The following is a 22,160-nucleotide window of genomic DNA, read 5'->3' on the forward strand; positions in this document are numbered from 1 at the left end:
AACAAGGCAAAAACTCAACAGAGAAATCTTAGAACTGAACAACTATATAGACCAACTAGATCTAACAGACATCTGCAGAATATTCCACCAAGCAACAACACAATATACGTTTTTCTCAGTAGCACATGGAACATTTTCCAAAATAGACCACATCTTAGGACATAAAACAAACCTCGTCAGATTCAGAAACACTGAAATTATTCCCTGCACGCTCTCAGACCAAAAAGGCATCAAATTAGAAGTGAAAACACATCTCCACCAATGAAAATCTTGTAACTCATGGAGATTAAACAACACATTGTTGAATCACCAATCCGTCATTGAAGAGATCAGAACAGAAATCCAACAGTTTATGAAATTTAACAATAAGGAGCACACAAAATACCAACTCCTTTGGGACACAGCAAAGGCAGTACTCAGAGGAAAATTTATAGCACTGAGTGCCTGAACAACAAGTTGGAAAAATCGCAAACCCATTATTTAACAGCTGCTTGCTGTTCTGGTTCCGTGTCTGGGTTCCGCTGCTTCTGTGGCTCGCTGGCCCAGTCCTATGCTGGTTTCTGCAGCAGTCGGGGCTGCCCCGCAGCCGCTTTTTGCTGCTCAGAGCCCTCATCGAGGGGTGGGGGAGGGGTCCTCGCATTCCGGATTCTTCGAGAAAGTTGAATGTGAGCTTTATCTGGATTTCTTTTCCAGTTTGGGTCCTTCTCCGTTGCTTCTTGAGTTTGTTGTTGTGGATTTCTTTAGATAATTGACTCGTGGGACTCACTGGTTCTCTCCTTTTGTGAGAGAGAGTTAGGCAGCGTCCCTATTGTCTCGACGCCATTTTCTGCACTCAGACAGATAAATTCTTAACAGATACAACAATATAGGTGGAAGTTGAATACAAAAATTCAGTCTCCACTATACTCAATCAAAGGCCTCAATTAAGTGAAAGCTGGTACACTGAAGTTGCACAGTGAAGAACAAAAAACTCTGTTTAGTCAGAACAATTCCTAGCAGATAGAACAATACAGGACAAAGATGAATGGAAAAATTCAGTCTACACTGTACTGGAGAAAGGACCTCAAAGAAGTAAATCAGATATCCTGAAGTTGCATATGGAAGAATAAAAGAACCTCCTTAGACAGAACAATACTTAGCAGATACAACAATGCAGGAGGAAGTACAACGCACAAAACCAGTCTTCATTATACCAGATCAAAGACCTCGAATAAGTGAAAGCAGATACACTAAAGTTGAATATGGAAAAATAAAAGACCCCGTTTAGACAGAATTCTTAGTAGATAGAAAAATGCAGGATGAAATTCAACACAAAAATCCCATGTCCATTGTACTGGATTAAAGACAACGAAGAAATAAGATGAGATACACTCAAGTTGCATGTGGAAGAATAAAAAACTCCATATATACAGAACAATTCTTAACAGATAGAACCATACTGCACCAAGCTCAACTGAAAAATCGCGTCTCCATAACCATAGATCAAAGAACTCGTAGTTATTCCAGATTCACTGAAGTAGTATATGCAATAATAAAAGACAAGTTTTAGACTGAAAAATGCTTAGCAGATAGAACCATTTGGACCAAGTTCAACGCAAAATCCAGTCTACATTGTACGGAATCACAGACCTTGAATAAGAGAAAGAAGATGCACTGAAGTTGCATATGGATGAACAAAAGACAATTTTTTAAAAATATTTTCATTGTATTTAATAAAAGTGTTACATGATATTTGCCAGATAGAAGGTGCATTAATTCACATATATTGATACACTTCCACATGTCTTGGTCCCCATTACACTCTCCCCCACTCCCCCTCTGTTTTTTTTTTTGCCAGTCCTGGGCTTGAGCTCAGGGCCTGAGCACTGTCCTTGGACTTTTCTCAAGGCTAGAGCTCTACCACTTGAGCCTCAGCACCACTTCCGGCTTTTTTCTATGTATGTGGTACCGAGGAATCGAACCCGGGTCTTCATGCATGCTAGGCAAGCACTTTAACCACTAGGCCAAACTCCCGGCCCCACTCCCCCTCTTATTTTTCCCCCATTCCCTGTCCAATTTCAAGTAACCAAATAGAAATGTATCCAATATATTAGATAACAAAGTGAGATATTTTGACAATATGAGATAACAAACAAACAACAAAAGACATGAGAGATAACATAGCACCTTAAGGAATCAATCATTCGTTATATGGCTTTTGTTTCAATCTCCTAGAGGTATATTCAATTAGCTTCATTCAATATGGCCTTATGTATCAAGGCTTTGCTCTATTGCAAATCTTTGATATTAGAGCCCAAGGCTTCTACTGGTTATGATGAATGAGGGAAACCATTGAGCCTAAGTTCCTTTGAGTCTGGCTTACTTCAGTTAATATGATTTTTTCTAAATCTTTCCATTTCCTAACAAATGGGGCGATGTAGTTTTTTCTGACAGCAGCATAGAATTCCATTGTGTACAAATACCACATCTTGTGGATCCAATCATCAACTGAGGGACATCTAGATTGGTTCCATATCTTTGCTATGGTGAATAATGCTGCAACGAACATTGATGTGCTAGTGGATTTAGTATGCCCTAGTTTCTGGATGGTTGGGTAAATGCCAACCATCAATACACTCTCCCACCCTGTCAGGGAGGGATTTCAAGAGCCTAGGGCAGGGGACTGGCTCCAAAAATAGGCTCCTAGTTAAGAGACCTGCATCATAAATGTGTAAAACACTTGCAAACCCCTGCTTCCCTGGTACCTGCTCCCCCACACTACACAAGGCTATGCTGTACTGTCAGTTTTCTTGCTCTAACAGCCCAGTTGTTCTTGGCTTTCCAACACAGCTGTGTGTCCCTGAGCACACATGTAGACAAAAGCCTGAGGACCAAGGTATCTCAGAGTGAGAAAATTCTAGAAGTAAGGGGTTGCCACAATTCACAAACACTCAGTGTATCGGACTGCATAGGTGGTGCAAAATTCAAACTTGTGTATGCTTGAGTTTCAAATATTTAGAGCGGACAATTTCTGGATATGTGATTCATTTTCCTAACAAGATGCTTTGTTTTTGAGCAGTTGCAGAGGTGATATAGAGGCACTAAATCTAACCCAGGTTACAGATTTCCTTCTCCTGAGAATCTCAGAAGATCCAAAATTACAACCCATCCTTTTTGGACTACTCCTTTCCATGTACCTGATCACTGTGCTGGAAAAACTGCTCATCATCCTGGCCATCACCAATGACCCCCAACTCCACACCCCCATGTACTTCTTCCTCTCCATCCTCTCCTTGGATGACATCTGCTTCATCTCCACCACCATCCCCACGATGCTGACGAACCTGCAGAGTCACAGCAGAGCCATATCCTATGCAGCCTGCCTCAAACAGATGTGTCTCTTCATCATTTTTTTGCTGTATGGATGCTATGCTTCTTACTGTGATGGCCTATGACCGCTTTGTGGCCATCTGTCACCCCCTGAATTACCCTCTCATCATGAACCCTCGACTCTGTATCTCCTTGGTTCTATTGTCACTTGTTATCAGCCTCTTGAATGGACAAGTGCACGTGTGGATGGCATTACAGATAACCGGTTTGAAGGAATTTTAAATCTCAAATTTCTTCTGTGACCCTTCTCAAATCCTGGATCTTTCCTGTAAGCACTCACTCACAAATGACTTATTTAAATTTTTTGTTGGTATCATATCTAGGCTCCTGCCAATCTCAGGCATTTTTCTCTCTTACTATAAAATTATTTCTTCGGTGCTGAGAATTCCATCACCAGGAGGGAAGTATAAAGCTTTCTCCACCTGTGGCTGTCACCTGTCAGTGGTGTGTTTATTCTTTGGGACAGCATTGGGTATTTATTTTGGATCAACTGTGTCACATTCCCCAAGGGGCAGTGCTGTGTCCTCAGTGATGTACACAGTGGTCACTCCTCTCCTGAACACTTTCATCTACAGCCTAAGTAACAGGGACCTCAAAAGTATCTTGAGTGCATTGTACAAACCAGGAGCTGACCCCAGGAGGCAGGAAATCCATCTGTAATATGGTTTTCCAGAAGGAAGAAAATTTAACACCCAGAATTTTAAGTCCTACCTCTCTGCAGACATAATTTTTATTTCCTTGTTTCATTAGAATATTTCATGGCACAGTAGCACTGAAGGAAATTGCTGGCTAGGCCAAGGTGATCCATGAAGAAGGAGTTTATGATTTTCATATATGTTTATTATAATTAATAGAATGGTTACATTATATTCACCAGATAAGAGGTGTATTACTTCACACATATTGATACATTTTCTCATGTCTTGGTCCCCATTTACCTCCACTCACCCTGACTCTCATCTTGTTTTCCCTTCTTCCCTAACCTATTTCAAATAACCAAATAACATATATAAATTATATCAGATAACAAGGTAAAATACTGTAACAATATGTGATAACAAAAGGATAGCAAAAGAGTTGAGAGATAACATAGTACATTAAGGAAAATAATCACTTATTGTATGGCTTTCTTTCTATATCCTGGAAGTTCTTTCATTTAGTGTCATCCTATGTGACCTTATGTAACTAGGTTTTACTCTATTGTAAATCTCTGCTAGGAGAGCCCAAAGTTTCTACTGATTATGACAAACAAGGGAAACCATTGAGCCTATCTTCCTTTGATTCTGGCTTACTTCACTTAATATGATTTTTTTCCAAGTCGATCCATTTCCTTACAAATGGGGCGATGTCATTCTTTCTGACAGCAGCATAAAATTCCGTTGTGTATAAATACCACATCTTGTTGATCCACTCATCAACTGAAGGGCATCTGGGTTGGTTCCATATCTTTCCCATGGTAAATAGTGCTGCAGTGAACATTGTTGTGCTAGTGGATTTATTATGTCCTCTTTTTGTAGACAATTGGGTAAATGCCAAGTAGTTGAATTGCTGGGTCATAGGGGAGCTCTATGTTTAGTCTTTTGAGGAATTGCCATACTGCTCTCCATAGTGGTTTAACGAGTTTGCGCTCCAACCAGCAGTGTAGTAGTGATCCCTCCTGGCCACATCCCTTCCAGCATCTGTTGTTAGTAGATTTCTTGATCATGGCCATTCTAACGTGAGTGAGGTGGAATCTTAAGAGTTGTTTTGACTTGCATTTCTTTTATGACCAGAGATGTTGAGCATTTCTTCATGTGTCTATAGGCCATCTTTGTTTCTTCTTCAGAGAAGACTCTCTTTAAGACTTTGGCCCATCTTTTGATGGGATGGTTATTTCTTTGGAGGTTAGTTTTGGAATGATTCAATCTTTTGAGCTGTTGATATCTTTTGGATATGAGGCCTTTGTCCATTGTATGGTTAGTGAAGATCTTCTCCCACTCTCTAGGCTTTCTAGGTAATTTGCTAGCTATATCCTTTGCCATACAGAATCTCTGCAGTTTAATGCAGTCCCTCTTATCCAGACTTTCTCTGATTTGTTGTGTTTCTGTGTCCTTATTAGTAAAGTTTTGACCTGTGCCAAGGAGGCCTAGTGTATCTCCTATTTCTTCTTGTAAAGTTTTCAGTGCATGTGTTTTTGCCTCGAGGTCTTTGATCCATTTGGAGTTAATCTTGGTGCAGGGTTACAAAGAAGGATCCAACTTTAGTTTTCTGCAGGTGCTTAACCAGTTCTGCCAGCACCACTCATTGAAGAGTCTGTCTTTCTTCCATTCTACTTTTTGGCTCCTTTATCAAAGCTTAGTTGGCCATAGGTCTGTGGTTTAATATCTGGGTCCTCAGTTCTATTCCATTTGTCTTCAGGCCTGTTCTTGTGCTAGTACCAAGCTGTTTTTGTCACTATAACTCTGTAATAATGACTAAGGTTTTGAAATTCCTTCCATGCTGTTCTTTCTGCTAAGAATTGTTTTTGTCATTAGCTTAAGTCTTGACACAGCAGCACAGGAAAATGTTACTGGCCAGTTCACGGAGGAGTCCTGAAAGTGGAGGAATTTTTGTTTGTTTTCTTTCTTCTGTATAAAATGTTATACACTGGTGAATATCTGGAGACAAGCTGAATTGTATATTGGTTTAAATGTGAAGGTTGCATTGTGAATAATTTAATCTCAATTAAATGGACAGAAATGGATCTTGTTGGACTTTGGTTGCACTGGTATTTAAAATCAGGGCTTGCTGGATTGCTGTGCAGATATCCTGCCACATGCCCACGTGTGTTTATCTGTTTTATAGCTCTTGGGCCTATTTATCTGAAGATTTGGCCGGATCCTCAGACCGCAGGCTCCTGAGAAGCTAGGATTAAAAGTGTGAGCCTCTGTCTCCTGGATAGTACAAGAAGGGTCATATTTTGGGGGAGCGAAGAATTATTTATTTGTTTGTGTCAGTCCTCAGGCCTTGCTGCTATCCATGAATTTGTTTCTTCAAGACTAGTGCTCTATCACTAGAACTACACCCCACTTCTGAGTCTGTGTGTGTGTGTGCGTGTGTGTGTGTGTGTGTGCGTGTGTGTGTGTGTGTGTGTGTGTGTGTGTGTGTGTGTGTGCATGTTTAGTTGGAAATAAGAGTTATGGGATTTCCTGCTAGGGCTGATTTCAACACTCAAATCCTCAGATTTCTTCCTCGTTAGCAGTTGTGATTGTACCCATGTACCAATAGTACCTGGTTGTAAGTCAGGAAAAAAAATAATAAACGACCTTTCCTTGCTATTTCTCCTAGGAAAAGTGGTACAGAAAGTTTCATATGAAGGAAGGTTCACTGGCATGTAGAATATGGTTGAAACAAATGAAACGGCCTGATATAAATCATATGAAATTTATGTCTCATCCTTTATTGTTTTAGAAGTATGGGGAGGCTCTGTGTGTCCTGATGTCACTTCTCGAATCTGCTATCGCACACCACCACGTGCATTTAACTGACAATTCTAAATAAAATTTTGCATTTCACACGAGTCATTCATGAGAGTTAAACATAAGTTACATTCTGTTTTTAACATTTTTTGTGCTGGTTCTTGAGGTTGAACTCAGGGATTAGACACTGTCCATGAGCTTTGTGGCTCAAGTCCAGTGCTCCACTCCTTGAGCCACAGTTCCACTTTCAGCCTTGCTGAGTAGTTTATTGGCGATCAGAGTCTCACAGACTTTCCTGTGCATACTGGCTTAAGAACCTGATCTTCCACTCACTGCATCTTGAGTAGCTAGGATCTCAGAGGTGAGCAGCCAGTGTAGCCTCATGTCTGGAGATATTTGTTATTCACTTGCTTGTAGAAAGAAATTTCCAATTAACACATTCATGCACATGTACAATGCATCTTTTTTTTCTTTTTTTAAAATATTTTTTATTGTAATTAGTAAAAGTGTAACATGATATTTGCCAGATAGAAGGTGCATTAATTCACATACATTGATACCCTTTCACATGTCTTGGTACCCATTTCCCTCCACCCCCACACACCCCACAACCGTCTTGGTTTTCCCCCCTTCCCTATCAAATTTCAAATATCCAAATCAAATAAATTCAATATATCAGATAACAAAGTGAGATACTATACCAATATGAGACAACCAAGGGACAGCAAAGGAGATGAGAGACAACATAGTACATTAAGGACAACAATCATTCATTATATGGCTTTTGTTTCAATATCCTGGAGGTCCTTTCAATTAGCTTCACATTATATGTCCGTATGTATCAAGATTTTGCTCTATTGCAGATCTCTGCTAGTAGAGCCCAAGGTTTCTACTGATTATGACAAATGAGGGAAACCATTGAGCCTAAGTTCCTTTGAGTCTGGCTTACTTCACTTAATATGATTTTTTCTAAGTCTTTCTATTTCCTAACAAATGAGGCGATGTCATTCTTTCTGACAGCAGCATAGAATTCCATTTTGTACAAATACCACAACTTGTTGATCCACTCATCAACTGAGGGACGTCTAGGTTGGTTCCATATCTTTGCTATGGTGAATAGTGCTGCAATGAACATTGTTGTGCTAGTGGGTTTAGTATGTCCTTGTTTCTGGATGGTTGGGTAAATGTCAAGTAGTGGAATTGCTGGGTCATAGGGGAGTTCTATGTTTAGCCTTTTGAGGCACTGCCACACTGCTTTCCATAGTGGTTGAACGAGTTTGCACTCCCACAAACAGTGTAGTAGTGATCCCTCCTGGCCACATCCCCTCCAGTATCTGTTGTTATTCGTTTTCCTGATCCTGGCCATTCTAACCGGAGTGAAGTGGAATCTTCGCGTTGTTTTGATTTGCATTTCTTTTATGACCAGGTATGTTGAGCATTTATTCATGTGTCTATAGGCCTTTTTTTTTCTTCTTCAGAGAAGTTTCTCTTTAAGTCTTTGGCCCATTTTTTAATGGGATGGTTGTTACTTTGGAGGTTAGTTTTGGAGTGATTCAATTTTTTGAGTTGTTGATATATTTTAGATATGAGGCCTTTGTCCGTTGTTTGGTTGGTGAAGATCTTCTCCTACTCTGTAGGCTTCCTGATTAGTTTACTAGGTATGTCCTTTGCCATACAAAAGCTCTGCAGTTTACTGCAGTCCCACTTATCCAGCCTTTCTCTGATTTGTTGTGATTCTTGGTCCTTATTAAGAAAGTTTCGACCTGTGCCAAGGAGGCCTAGTGTATCTCCTATTCCTTCTTGTAAAGTTTTCAGTGTGTCAGCTTTTACCTCCAGGTCTTTGATCCATTTGGAGTTAATTCTAGTGCAAGGTGACAAAGAAGGATCCAACTTTAGTGGTACATAAACTCTCATATGACAGAAGGTTCACTGGTATGTAGAATATGGTTGAAACAAATGAAACGGCCTGATATAAATCATATGATATTGTGTCTCATCGTTTATTGTTTTAAAAGTATGGGGAGGCTCTGCGTGTCCTGATGTCACTTCTGGAATCTGGTATCGCATACCACCACGTGCATTTAACTGACAATTCTAAATAAAATTTTGCATTTCACACGAGTCATTCATGAGAGTTAAACATAAGTTACATTCTGTTTTTAACATTTTTTGTGCTGGTCCTTGTGGTTGAATTCAGGGATTAGACACTGCCCACGAGCTTTGTGGCTCAAGTCCAGTTCTCCACTCCTTGAGCCACAGTGCCACTTCCAGCCTTGCTGAGTAGTTTATTGGCGATCAGAGTCTCACAGACTTTCCTGTGCATGCTGGCTTAAAAACCTGATCTTCCACTCACAGCATCTTGAGTAGCTAGGATCGCAGATGTGAGCCGCCAGTGTAGCCTCATGTCTGGAGATATTTGTTATTCACTTGTTTGTAGAAAGAAATTTCCAATCAACACATTCATGCACATGTACAATGCATCTTAAACTGAGTCACCCCTTCCAAATTCTCCCTCCTCCCTCCCCCAACTTCCACATTAATATTCACACTTCATCTTATACATGCACATTGAATATTGTGACAAATTCTCCCACTGTCTGTTCACTGATTCCCTGTGATCCATTCCTTCCTGTTAGTCCCCCATTCAAGACACTGATATTCTAGGTATTTCCTTTATGAATTGTCTGGGAAGTGTCCAAAGGGATTGCAACACAGAATTGCCTTCTTGTATAGCCTATAATTAGTCATAGTTTTCATCTCATCATCTATGCATAAACTAGAACAGATTTATTTATCAAAGGACATGCTTCAAAACTATTCTTTTAGGCATTTATCTCCTCTACCACACCTCGTCCATGTTAGTGGGTCCTTAGAGATGATTTGTTTCGCACCAGTTTGCCAAATTGTGAGCTCTGTGAATTGTGCATCCACGATCATAGAAGATCCTATTACTGGCCAGTCCCCTGTCATCTTCCTAAATATCTCCAAAGCAATATTAGCCCCAGTTGGAAATTATCCTGTGTTGTCCTATTCATGATCCACTGTGAGGATTGAACCTGAAGTTTTGATACACTTCAGGCATGGGACATTCTTTTCATCTATACTTCATGGACATGACCCAACTGAGAAGCAACGCAACCAAGTGTGTAGTGAGTGTACCACACTATTCGTACAAGCATGCTTTCTGCAAGCTTCCTGGTGATTTAGAGTTTTCCTTCTTGTCTGGAATACAGTCAACCGTCTTATGTCCTACAAAAAGGGCAAAAGAACTACAAGGACTGCTTCTACATAATGAAGACAAGCCAGCAGTTCGGTATCCTGTTAAACGAGTCCAAGGAATAGCAGTAGTGAAGAATGTGAGTTATTACTCTGTTCTATTCTTATCTCAAATCTCTAATTGTTTTCCAGTAGTCTACCTTGTTATCTAATATAATATGACGGAACACACAATTCTTATGGAACTGGTGGTGTATCATTAGATTAAATAAGTGTGAATCTAACTTTCTATTTGTCTATTGTCATAGAATATTAAATACTAGAATGTGGTTTATGAAAGGCCTTGATAGGCCCCCAGTGAGAATCTGGGCCTCTGTCTCATTTCTCTTTGACTTCCAGGAAGAGAATACTAATTTCTTCTTCAGGGGACTATCGACTGATCATCAACTGAGCCAAAGGTGGTCATAGCAAAAAATCAGTATAGGAAGTACAATAGGTCAGATAGATGATTGAAAAGGAAGAAACCCAGTAACTAATTGTCACCCAACATTGCCTATATCTCAGGAATCCCTTGCTACTGTCAGCAAATTCCTCAATTCCTGAAATTAGTTTAGAAAGAAGCAGATATCATATCATGTGTTGATTCATTTATATGTAGGAGACAGCAGAGTTTTTAAAGTACAATTCAGTCCAAGTCCTCATACTTGGAATCCTAGGGGATTAAGACGCTGAGTTCTGTAGACAGAGGTTCAAAGCCAGCATGGGCAGCAAAACCTGTAAGCTCTCATCTCCAATTATCTATTAAGAAGCCAAAAGTGGAGTTTGTTACTCAATTGGTTGAGCTCTCCTTTATGCAGGAAAGTCTCAAGGTCAGTTCCTAGGCCAAAGTCGAAATCCTAGGACAGACAGACAGAGAGACAGACAGACAGACACACACACACACACACACACACACACACACACACACACATACACACACAGAGTCAGAGATAGAGATAGAAAGAGAGAGAGAGACAGACAGACACACAGACAGATAGAGACATAGAGAGACACACAGAGAGATAGAAAGAGGGGAGTGAGGTCAAGAAAGATGGAAATTAGAAAAAAGCAAGGATGAAATCTCCAGGGGGAATGCAGGCACATTAGAGGGTTTCTGGACTGTCTATATGAAATTGTTTTAGGTTATGAAGTTCTGTATAATTTACAGAGTGTTTATAAGTAGGATAACTTGAATTTTTCATCATGGCACCATTCACTATTTCCTTAAAATAAAAGGAAGCATGAGGGAATGCTTCTTTGCAGATTGGATGACAATGAATTTCACAGATTAAAAAATCACAGCTGTGAACTAGCCTGTAATAAAGAATAAGCTGTATTTTCTGTGATCAGACATTATAGTCCTAACACAGTTGAGTATCTAAAATGAATACATGAAAGGGAATCAATGAGAAAGAAAAAAAATCTAGGATGATAGGGTTTGTGACAACTGAAAAGTGTTGGACAGAATGTTGTCATAAACTGTGCATATTTGAGTTCAGAATGATTGTGGAATTCTGACTTCTTCATTACGTGTTGTTCTTTCTCTCTCTCTTTTTTTTATCCAAGGTCTGCAATCAATGCGGAGCTGTGTAATCTAACACACATCTCAGAATTTTATCTCCTGGGACTCTCAGATGACTGTGAGCTACAACCCATGCTCTTTGGGATCTTCTTGTCCATGTAACTGATCACTGTGTCCAGAAATCTGCTCATCATCCTGGCTGTCACCTCTGACCCCCATCTCCAAACTCCGATGTACTTCTTACTCTCCAACCTGTCCTTGGCTGACATCTGCTTCATCTCTACCACCGTGCCCAAGGTGCTGGTGAACCTGCAGAATCACAGCAGGGTTATCCCTTACTGTGTCTGCCTGATCGAGATGTCTCTTTTCATTTTATTTGGAAACACAGATGTTTTGCTTCTTACTGTCATGCCCTATGACCGTTTTGTGGCCATCTGTCACCCTGTGAATTACCCTCTTATCTTGAACCCTCATCTCTGTGTCTCCTTAGTTCTGTTGTCATTTGTTGCCAGTTTCTTGGGAGGACAGCTGCATGTGTGGATGGCATTACAGATGACCGATTTCAAGGAAGTGGAAATCCTGTTTCTTCTGTGACCCTTCTCATGTCCTGGATCTTTCCTGTAAGCACACACTCACTAATAATTTATTTAAATACATTATTGTTACCATATACACTTTCCTTCCTGTCTTAGGGATCCTTTTCTCTTACTACAAGATTTTTTCTTCTGTGCTGAGAATGTCATCCTCAAGCAGGAAGTACAAAGCCTTCTCTACATGTGGCTCTCACCTGTCCGTGGTCTACTTATTCTTTGGGACAGCATTTGGTGTCTACTTTGAGTCAGATGTGTCACATTCTCCCAGGGGCAGCGCTGTGTTCTCAGCAATGTACACTCCTTTCCTGAACCCCTTCATCTACAGCCTGAGGAACAGGGACCTCAAAAGTGCCCTGAGCAGGTTGTACAAACCAGGAGCTGACACCAGGAGGTAGGAAGTTTATTTGGTATGTGGTTTTGACAGAAGCAAGAAACTTCAGCATGTAGTCCTGTAAATTCTACCTGTCTGAATACTGTATGCGTCTAGTTCAATTAGTACCATACATTAGCAGTGGAAAACCATTCTGGCTATGTCAGGATGGATTCCTTAAGGAAGAATAGATCTTTGTAATGTTAAAATTGTTAGTTTGTGGGAAGGAAGATGGCGCCGAGACAATAGGGACGCTGCTTAGCTTTCTCTGACAAAAAGAGAGAACCAGGGAGTCCCACGAGCCAACTTTCTAAAGAAATCCATGACAACAAACTCAAAAAGCAACGGAGAAGGACTCAAACAGGAAAAGAAATCCAGATAAAGCTCACATCCAACTTTCTCAAAGAATTCGGAACGCGAGGACCCCTCCCCCACCTCTCGCCCAAAGCCACAGAAAGCCCCACCAGACCAAGCTGCGGAAAGTGGCTTGAGCTGAAACCGGCTCCACGCGGGGAAAGCGGGGGCGGGCACGGGCTCTAATCCACGAAAAGCAGCGGCAGTGGAGGACGCCAGGCTGAGAGCCCAACGGCTGCAGAAACCAGCACAGAACCGGGCCAGCGAACGGCGGAAGCAGCGGAACCCAGACGCAGAACCAGACAGCAAGCAGCGGGACCCAGACGCAGAACACAGGCAGCAGGGGAGACATGAGGGGAGTGAAAGACTCCCCACCACCGTGGAACACCCGCAGAGGCGTGAGTAATACAGCACGTCCCCAATCACATCGGGAAAGCGGAGCAGGTGCCAAGCAATAGAACTTAACTCAGACCCCAACACCCCGCCCAAGAAAGACTGGCGGGAGCAGGGGGGCAAGGAATTTAGAATCCTGTCCCTCCCCTTAACAGCCCCCTCCCTCAGGCCATTGACTGGAGATTGACAGGCGGGCTACCCATAAGTCCCAGTACCCCACCAAGGGAGGCGGGGCTGCCCCAACTCCCACCCACCCACCAGGCTCCTCACCCAGGCCACTGGATCTGGAGAGTGGAGGGCTTTGAGACCCTGCCTTACAAAACTGGGTAGGGGGTGCGGGTAAATAGGAGCCACCATCTGCCCCCCTCAATTCTCGAGCGGGGCATCCGCCGGCTGGAAACACTGAGCAAGACACCACCAAGGGCCGCCCCCACAGTCACAGACTCTGACAAAGCAGTGGAAACACAGCAGGGATCTGAAGGCCAACCAGCAGCCAAGCTCCCCTTCTGAGAACCAAAAAGGCACGGCTCCGCCCTTGGAGCCCATGCCCCCAGCTGGGCCCCGCCCCTGAGAACAGAGGGGCCTCCTGCTGGTCCTGCTGAGAGGGCCTGAAACTCTCAATCCCCAGACCCTTGGCTTGGGGCTGCCCCTGGAAGCAGCACAGGAAAACGTCCGCCAAGCACGCTCAGACAGAAGCTCGCAGATCCATCCCATGGTCCACAGTGAGGCCACTGGTTGGGCTAAGAGCTAGTCACGCAGCAACACATAACTTTTATTCTAATACTTTCCAAATACTCTCCCTACTTACCCCCTGACCTCTCTCATTCTATTTTTCTATCTCTGGACCTCTGCTCCTCTTTCAACCCTTATACTGCATGGATCTACACTTGATGGCTGTTGAGCAACATTGTATATCTAGGTGTTTAATTATCCTCTAGGCTCAGAGGGACTGAAAGGCAATAGAGATTGGATTGAGAGGCTTAGTGTTTTGAACATAAATTGCTTATCAGTGAAAAATTAGACTAGTGGGTAACTGCACGAAAAGAAAGAGTGATAACACCAATCAAAACTCGTGAACATCTAGAGTCTGCCAGCTACAGAGGTCTAGGTTGGTTATATCTGAAAAACTATAATCGTGTTTAGTATTAATCTTGCTCCCATTTTCAAATGGGCAGAACAAGAAACTCAAGAAAAATGTCAAATCAAGAAACAACACTTCCCACCTCCCCCACCCAATGTAAACAGCCAATGGAACAGTCACTGGCAAGCCTAGAGGAGAGTCTTCCAAGTGCTGTACAAATGCAATTGATAAACATCATTAATGAAAAATGTGAAAATATAAAGAAAGAGATAAGGGAGGAAGCCATAGCTGACCAAGAGGAAACCATAAACAAGGTGATAAGTGAAAAAGAAGGAGCCATAAAGAAAGCCATAATAAAGGCTGCTCAAAGAAAGACGGATGAATTCATAGAATCCACAAATAAAAAGGTGACCGAACTCCAGCAAATGTTCAAAGAAAATAAAGATACTGAGCTAACCACTCAAATGGAAATCAAGGAGCTAAAGAAATCCATACATGATCTAAAAGAAGAGATGCAAGGCATCAAAAATGAGCAATTAGTAGCAAGGGAGATGAAAAATAAAGTAGATAGCTTTGATAGCAGGTTAGACAATGCAGAGGAGAGAATTTCCGGGGCTGAAGATAATTTAGTTATTATAGAGAAAGAACAGAAAATGAGTCAATCCAAATCTAGGAAAAATGAGAGAGCACTTCAGGAGGTCCAAGTACAATTAGGAAGCCTAATTTAAGGCTAATTGGTATTGAGGAGGGTCTGGAGAAAGAGGTCACTGGTATTGGAAATATACTTCAGGGAATCATCTCAGAGAATTTCCCAAATATCCAGAAGGGCAGACCCATCCAGATACAAGAAGCTTTTAGAACCCCAAACAGACCTGACCAGAAAAGAACATCTCACCGCCACACTGTAATCCGAACTGGATCAGTAGAAACCAAAAAAAGGATCCTAAAGGCAGCCAGGGAAAAGGGTTCAGTAACCTATAAAGGAAAACCAATCAGAATCACCCCAGATTACTCAGCAGAGACGATGCAAGCAAGAAGTGACTGGAAGCATATATGTCATGCCCTTAAGTCAAACAACTACCAACCAAGAATACTGTACCCAGCTAAGCTCTCATTCATAACTGAGGGAACAATAAAAACATTCCATTCCAGGGAAAAGCTGCAACAATATGTCACAACAAAACCAACACTACAGAGAATTCTGCAAGATATTCTATGCAAAGAAATCCAAAATAAAGGCAATATAGGGAAAGAAATGGCACCTAAACAGCATACCACCTAAGGACCACAAGAACTGTCAAGACACAGGCCCAAATAAAACCCTTTAAAAATGGTAGGACCTAATAAATATCTCTCAATCCTAACTCTCAATATCAGTGGACTCAACTCTCCAATTAAACGGCATAGGCTGTCTAGTTGGATCAAAAAGCAAGAGCCATCGTTCTGCTGTCTTCAAGAGACACATCTTACCCAAAAAGACAAGCATCTTTTGAAAGTGAAAGGTTGGAATAAACTCTATCAAGCTAACGGCCCCCATAAACAGGCTCGAGTTGCCATCCTCATATCAGATAAAATAGACTTCAAACCAAAATTAGTAAGAAAAGACAAAGAAGGTTACTACATACTACTAAAGGGATCTTTCCTCCAGGAAGACATAACGATCCTAAATATTTACACACCCAATCCCGGAGCTCCAAACTTCATCAAGCAAACTTTACTCACACTGAAACCATACATAGATCGAAATACAGTGATTGTCGGTGACTTTAACACATCACTCTCACCTATGGACAGATCAACAAGGCAAAAACTCAACAGAGAAACCTTAGAACTGAACAGCTATATAGACCAACTAGATCTAACAGACATCTGCAGAATATTCCACCCAGCAACAACACAATATACGTTTTTCTCCGCAGCACATGGAACATTTTCCAAAATAGATCACGTCTTAGGCCATAAAACAAACCTGGACAGATTCAGAAACACAGAAATTATTCCATGCACACTCACAGACTACAAAGGCATCAAACTTGAACTGAACACATACCTCCACCAACGAAAACCCTGTAACTCATGGAGACTGAACAAGACATTGTTGAACCACCAATGGGTCATTGAAGAGATCAGAACAGAAATCCAACAGTTTATGAAATTTAACAGTAAGGAGCACACAAAATACCAACTCCTTTGGGACACAGCAAAGGCAGTACTCAGAGGAAAATTTATAGCGCTGAGTGCCTACAACAACAAGTTGGAAAAATTGCAAACCAACAAGTTAATGTCCCTCCTTAAGGTCCTGGAAAAAGAGCAACAAACCAACCCTAATCCCAGTAGAAGAAAGCAAATTATTAAAATCAAAGCAGAATTAAATGATTTGGAATCCAAAAAAACTATAGAAAGAATCAACAAAACAAGGAGTTGGTTCTTTGAAAGAATTAACAAAATTGACAAGCCCTTAGCAAATCTTACAAAAAAATAGGAGAGCATATCGAAATAAACAAAATCGCAGATGAAAATGGTAATATCACGACAGAAATTACCAAGATCCAGAATATCATGAGGGAATACTTCTCAAACCTTTATGCCAACAAATTTGAGAACCTAGATGAAATGGATGAATTCCTAGCCAATATTAACATACCCACACTGAACCAAGAAGAACTAAGCCAACTCAACAAGCCTATTTCAAGCTCTGAAATAGAAATGGCAATTAGAGAACTTCCACCTAAGAAAAGCCCAGGGCCAGATGGATTCACAGCTGAATTCTATAAGGTCTTCAAAGCAGAGCTCACACCAATACTCCTCAAGCTCTTCAATGAAATTGAAAATGAAGGTTCCTTACCAAACTCATTCTATGAAGCCAGTATAACCCTCCTCCCCAAACCAGACAGAGATTCATCAAAGAAAGAGAACTATACACCTATATCTTTGATGAACATCGATGCAAAACTTCTCAACAAAATCCTGGCCAACCGTCTACAACAACTCATCAAAAAATTATACACTATGATCAAACTGGATTCATCACAGGGAGGCAAAGCTGGTTCAACATACGCAAATCAATTAATATAATTCAACACATCAACAGGAGCAAAGACAAAAATCACATGATTGTCTCAATAGACGCGGAAAAGGCATTTGACAAGATCCAACACCCCTTCATGTTAAAAGCTCTGGAGAAACTAGGAATCCATGGAACATTCCTTAATGTAATAAAGGCTGTGTATGAGAAACCTACTGCTAGTATTACACTTAATGGTGAAAATATAAAGCCATTCCCTCTAAAATCAGGAATGAGACAAGGATGCCCACTCTCTCCACTACTCTTTAACATAGTACTAGAATTCCTAGCCAGTGCAATAAGGCAAGAAGCAAGCATAAAGGGGATCCAAGTAGGGAAAGAGGAAATAAAACTATCCCTCTTTGCAGATGACATGATTCTGTATTTAAAGAATCCTATAGACTCTACTCCCAAGCTCCTTGAGCTGATCCAAAGCTTTGGAAGAGAAGCAGGCTATAAAATCAACCCTCAGAAATCAACTGCCTTCCTTTATGCCAACAGTGAGAGGAACGAGGCAATAATCAGGAAAGAAACTCCTTTCACAATAGCCTCAAAGAAAATAAAGAACCTAGGAATTAGCTTAACTAAGAATGTAAAGGACCTTTTTGACGAAAACTTCAAAACCGTAAAAAAGGAAATTAAAGCAGAACTAAGGAAATGGAAAAACCTCCCATGCTCCTGGATTGGAAGAATCAACATTGTGAAAATGACAATCTTGCCAAGAGCTATCTACAAATTCAATGCAATACCGATCAACATCCCAATGTCATTCTTTAAAGAAATAGAAGAGGCAATCCAAAATTTCATACGGAATAATAAAAGACCCCGTATAGCAAAAACACTTCTTAGCAGAAAGAACAGCGCTGGGGAATTTCAATTCCAAACTTTAGACCCTATTACAGAGCTATAATCCTCAAAACAGCTTGGTACTGGCACAGGAACAGGCCTGAAGACCAATGGAATAGAACTGAGGACCCAGATATTAAACCACAGACCTATGGCCACCTAATCTTTGACAAGTGAGCCAAAGAAATAGAATGGAAGAAAGACAGCCTCTTCACCAAGTTGTGCTGGCAGAACTGGTTAAGCATCTGCAGAAAACTAAAGCTGGATCCTTCTTTGTCACCTTGCACTAGAATTAACTCCAAATGGATCAAAGACCTGGAGGTAAAAGCTGACACACTGAAAAATCTACAGGAAGGAATAGGAGATACACTAGGCCTCCTTGGCACAGGTCGAAACTTTCTTAATAAGGACCAAGAATCACAACAAATCAGAGAAAGGCTGGATAAGTGGGACTGCAGTAAACTGCAGAGCTTTTGTAGGGCAGAGGACGTAGCTAGTAAACTAATAAGGAAGCCTACAGAGTGGGAGAAGATCTTCACCAACCAAACAACGGACAAAGGCCTCATATCTAAAATATATCAACAACTCAAAAAATTGAATCACTCCAAAACTAACCTCCAAAGTAACAACCATCCCATTAAAAATGGGCCAAAGACTTAAAGAGAGTCTTCTCTGAAGAAGAAACAAAAATGGCCTATAGACACATGAAGAAATGCTCAACATCCCTGGTCATAAAAGAAATGCAAATCAAAACAACTCTAAGATTCCACCTCACTCCAGCTAGAATGGCCAGGATTAGGAAAACGAATGACAACAGATGCTGGAGGGGATGTGGCCAGGAGGGATCACTACTATACTGTTGGTGGGAGTGCAAACTCGTCCAACCACTATGGAAAGCAGTGTGGCAGTGCCTCAAAAGGCTAAACATAGAACTCCCCTATGATGCAGCAATTCCACTACTTGGCATTTACCCAACCATCCAGAAACAAAGACATACTAAACCCACTAGCACAACAATGTTCATTGCAGCACTATTCACCATAGCAAAGATATGGAACCAACCTAGACGTCCCTCAGTTGATGAGTGGATCAAGAAGTTGTGGTATTTGTACACAATGGAATTCTATGCTGCTGTCAGAAAGAATGACATCGCCCCATTTGTTAGGAAATGGAAAGACTTAGAAAAAATCATATTAAGTGAAGTAAGCCAGACTCAAAGGAACTTAGGCTCAATGGTTTCCCTCATTAATCATAATCAGTAGAAACCTTGGGCTCTACTAGTAGAGATTTGCAATAGAGCAAAATCTTGATACATAAGGACATATAATGTGAAGATAATTAAATGGACCTCCAGGATAGTGAAATAAAAGCCATATAATGAATGATTGTTGTCCTTAATGTACTATGTTGTTTCTCATCTCCTTTGCTGTCCCTTGTTATCTCATATTGGTATAGTATCTCACTTTGTTATCTAATATATTGAATTTATTTGATTTGGATATTTGAAATTTGATAGGGAAGGGGGGAAAACCAAGACGGGTGGGTGGTGTGGGGGGGGAGGGAAACGGGTACCAAGACATGTGAAAGGGTATCAATGTATGTGAATTAATGCACCTTCTATCGGGCAAATATCATGTAACCCTTTTACTTATTACAATAAAAATAGAGTAAAAAATTGTTAGTTTGTAAAGAAAGATGAATGTCTACAGATGGTAGGCCCAACAAAGAATGTTGCAAGGATTGAGTGATGAATTTTGTAATATATATATTTTACCTCAATACTATTGGACAGTCTTTGAATTCAGAACATTCTAATTGGCATCCAGCTATCTTGTCCTGCTCTTTGAGTTTGAGTTAATTTTAAAATCATAACCTAGTACCTTAATTTTTCGCCCAATGCCTTTTGTTATTTTAGAGGTGTTATGAAAATGGGCTACCATTATATAAGTCTGGTGAAGAGTGGAATTCATTCTGGACAATGTAATTCTTTCCTTTACTCTCTCCCAGTTTTTTCTTCCCATCATCTCCTATAAGTTTTTAAATTCAATTTCAACATACTATGTAGTGAGTTTCACTGCTCCATTTGTTCACCCTCTTCTCTTCATTTCTGTGTCCCCTTACATTCCTAAATAGAGATAAACAAAGAAACAAGGCAAAAGGAAAAGAAAGTAAAAATAACAAAGAAAATGAACCTCTTGTTTTCATTTCCTGGACTTCATTTTGATAAATAATGTTTTATGTGATCAGATGCTCACAGGTTGAGCCTTTGTGATTCTGTCCTGAGTGTAGCAGACTTTGCTTGAACTGCATGTGCATGCCAAGTGTCTTGTATAATTTATCATGAAGTGTATTACCAATAATACATCAGGCAAATGCTTAATATCCAGTATCTAGAGGGAACTCAAGAAACTAGTCCTCCGCAAAACCAAAGAAAGCAATAACTAAATGGGCAAGGGAACTAAAGAGAGACTTGTACAAATGTAACTACATAGACTTAAAAATCTTTGATGGGCTATATACTCTATAGACATAATATTTTAGTACATATATTAATGGGTATCTATGGCATACAATGATGCAACTTAATTTGAATCATGTTCTATGTAAATGTTAGTGATTGTATATAGAGATTTCCTTCTTGAATACTTTTTGTTTAACACGGCATTTGAAATATGATGTAGAAAACAATGTCAATAAAATCTTTAAAAAGTAAAAAATATCACAGAATGGATTCTATATAAGTGGACATTGAGGATTTCTAGCTGCAGTGTCATATGGTGTTGGGGATTTTGAGGACAGGCTGGTGAAGGGATTTCCTACCATCATGGACCCTGATTTGTAGAACTCAGAATCAGAATAATTGATTCAAATCTCCCAATCGACTCACTAACATCTGTGGAGGGGTAAAAAAATAAAAAAGGATGTCCAAAATAATAGATTTTAGCCTTGTCTTCTGGTAAACAATGGTTCCAAATATTATGTCAAAGGACAGCATCTAAAATATGGCTAATTGGGGCCAGCAGTTTTGGTGGTAGAGTGTTTGCCTAGCAAGCACAAAGAACCGGGTTTGATTCCTCGGTACAACATGCACAGAAAAAGGTGAAGGTGGTACTGTGCCTCAAGTGGCCTTGAGCTCTAGCTCAAGGACAGTGTCCAGACCCTGTATTCAAGCCCCAGGTCTGGCAAAATGTATGGTTAATTATAGGATATAAAGGAGTGCAATTCCAAGTTGTAAATCTTTTGAGTAGTCCCCAGAAAATTTAACAACAGAAAAATCCTATCACTGTCCTGAGTTGAATTCCATTAAGAGGTACAGGAATGAACGGAAACAAACAATTGTCGGAGAATGCAGTCATAATACTCAATGTTCATGTTTGTAGAAAAGGAAATTTGGATCTTTTTTGGGGTGTGGGGGTCATGGTGCTTGAACTCTGGCCTGGGCCTTGTCCCTCCGCACTTCACCTCAGGTTACTGCCCTACCACAGGACCTGGGTGCTGTCCCTAACCTCTTCAGCTCAAGGATACTGCCCGACCCTTGAGCCACAGTTGTGCTTCCAGATTTCTAGGAATTAATTGTAGATAAGAATCTCTGGGCTTTGTTTTGCCTGGCTGGCTTTGAACAAGATCCTCAGACCTCTGCCCTCTGAGTAGCTAAGAATACAGGTGTGAATATACAATATACAAGGGTGTGGATATATTAATTTGTAATCTCTTTCTACAAAGAAGGCAAGATAAAAAGTTTTGAAGAGAGAAGGTAGGTTAGTCCTATTATTAAATTATATATACTGAAACTATCATCAGTGATTTCAGTGAAATGCATAATAATACATGATCAGCCACACCCTGATATTATATATTGTCATTTGATATGTCTCA

General features: G+C 40.6%; 2 pseudogenes; both read left to right on the plus strand.

Annotated features, from left to right (window-relative positions):
• The first annotated feature begins 550 nt into the window (after nt 1–550).
• Nucleotides 551–4,029, plus strand: LOC150068374 (olfactory receptor 7E178-like; annotated as a pseudogene).
• Nucleotides 4,030–9,919: 5,890 nt separating this feature from the next.
• On the plus strand, nt 9,920–21,126 carry LOC150068375 (putative gustatory receptor PTE01 pseudogene; annotated as a pseudogene).
• Nucleotides 21,127–22,160: the final 1,034 nt, after the last annotated feature.

Source organism: Megascapheus bottae, chromosome 1 (assembly GCF_031878675.1).
Source record: "Megascapheus bottae isolate mThoBot1 chromosome 1, mThoBot2.hap1, whole genome shotgun sequence".
Taxonomy (NCBI): Eukaryota; Metazoa; Chordata; class Mammalia; order Rodentia; family Geomyidae; genus Megascapheus; species Megascapheus bottae.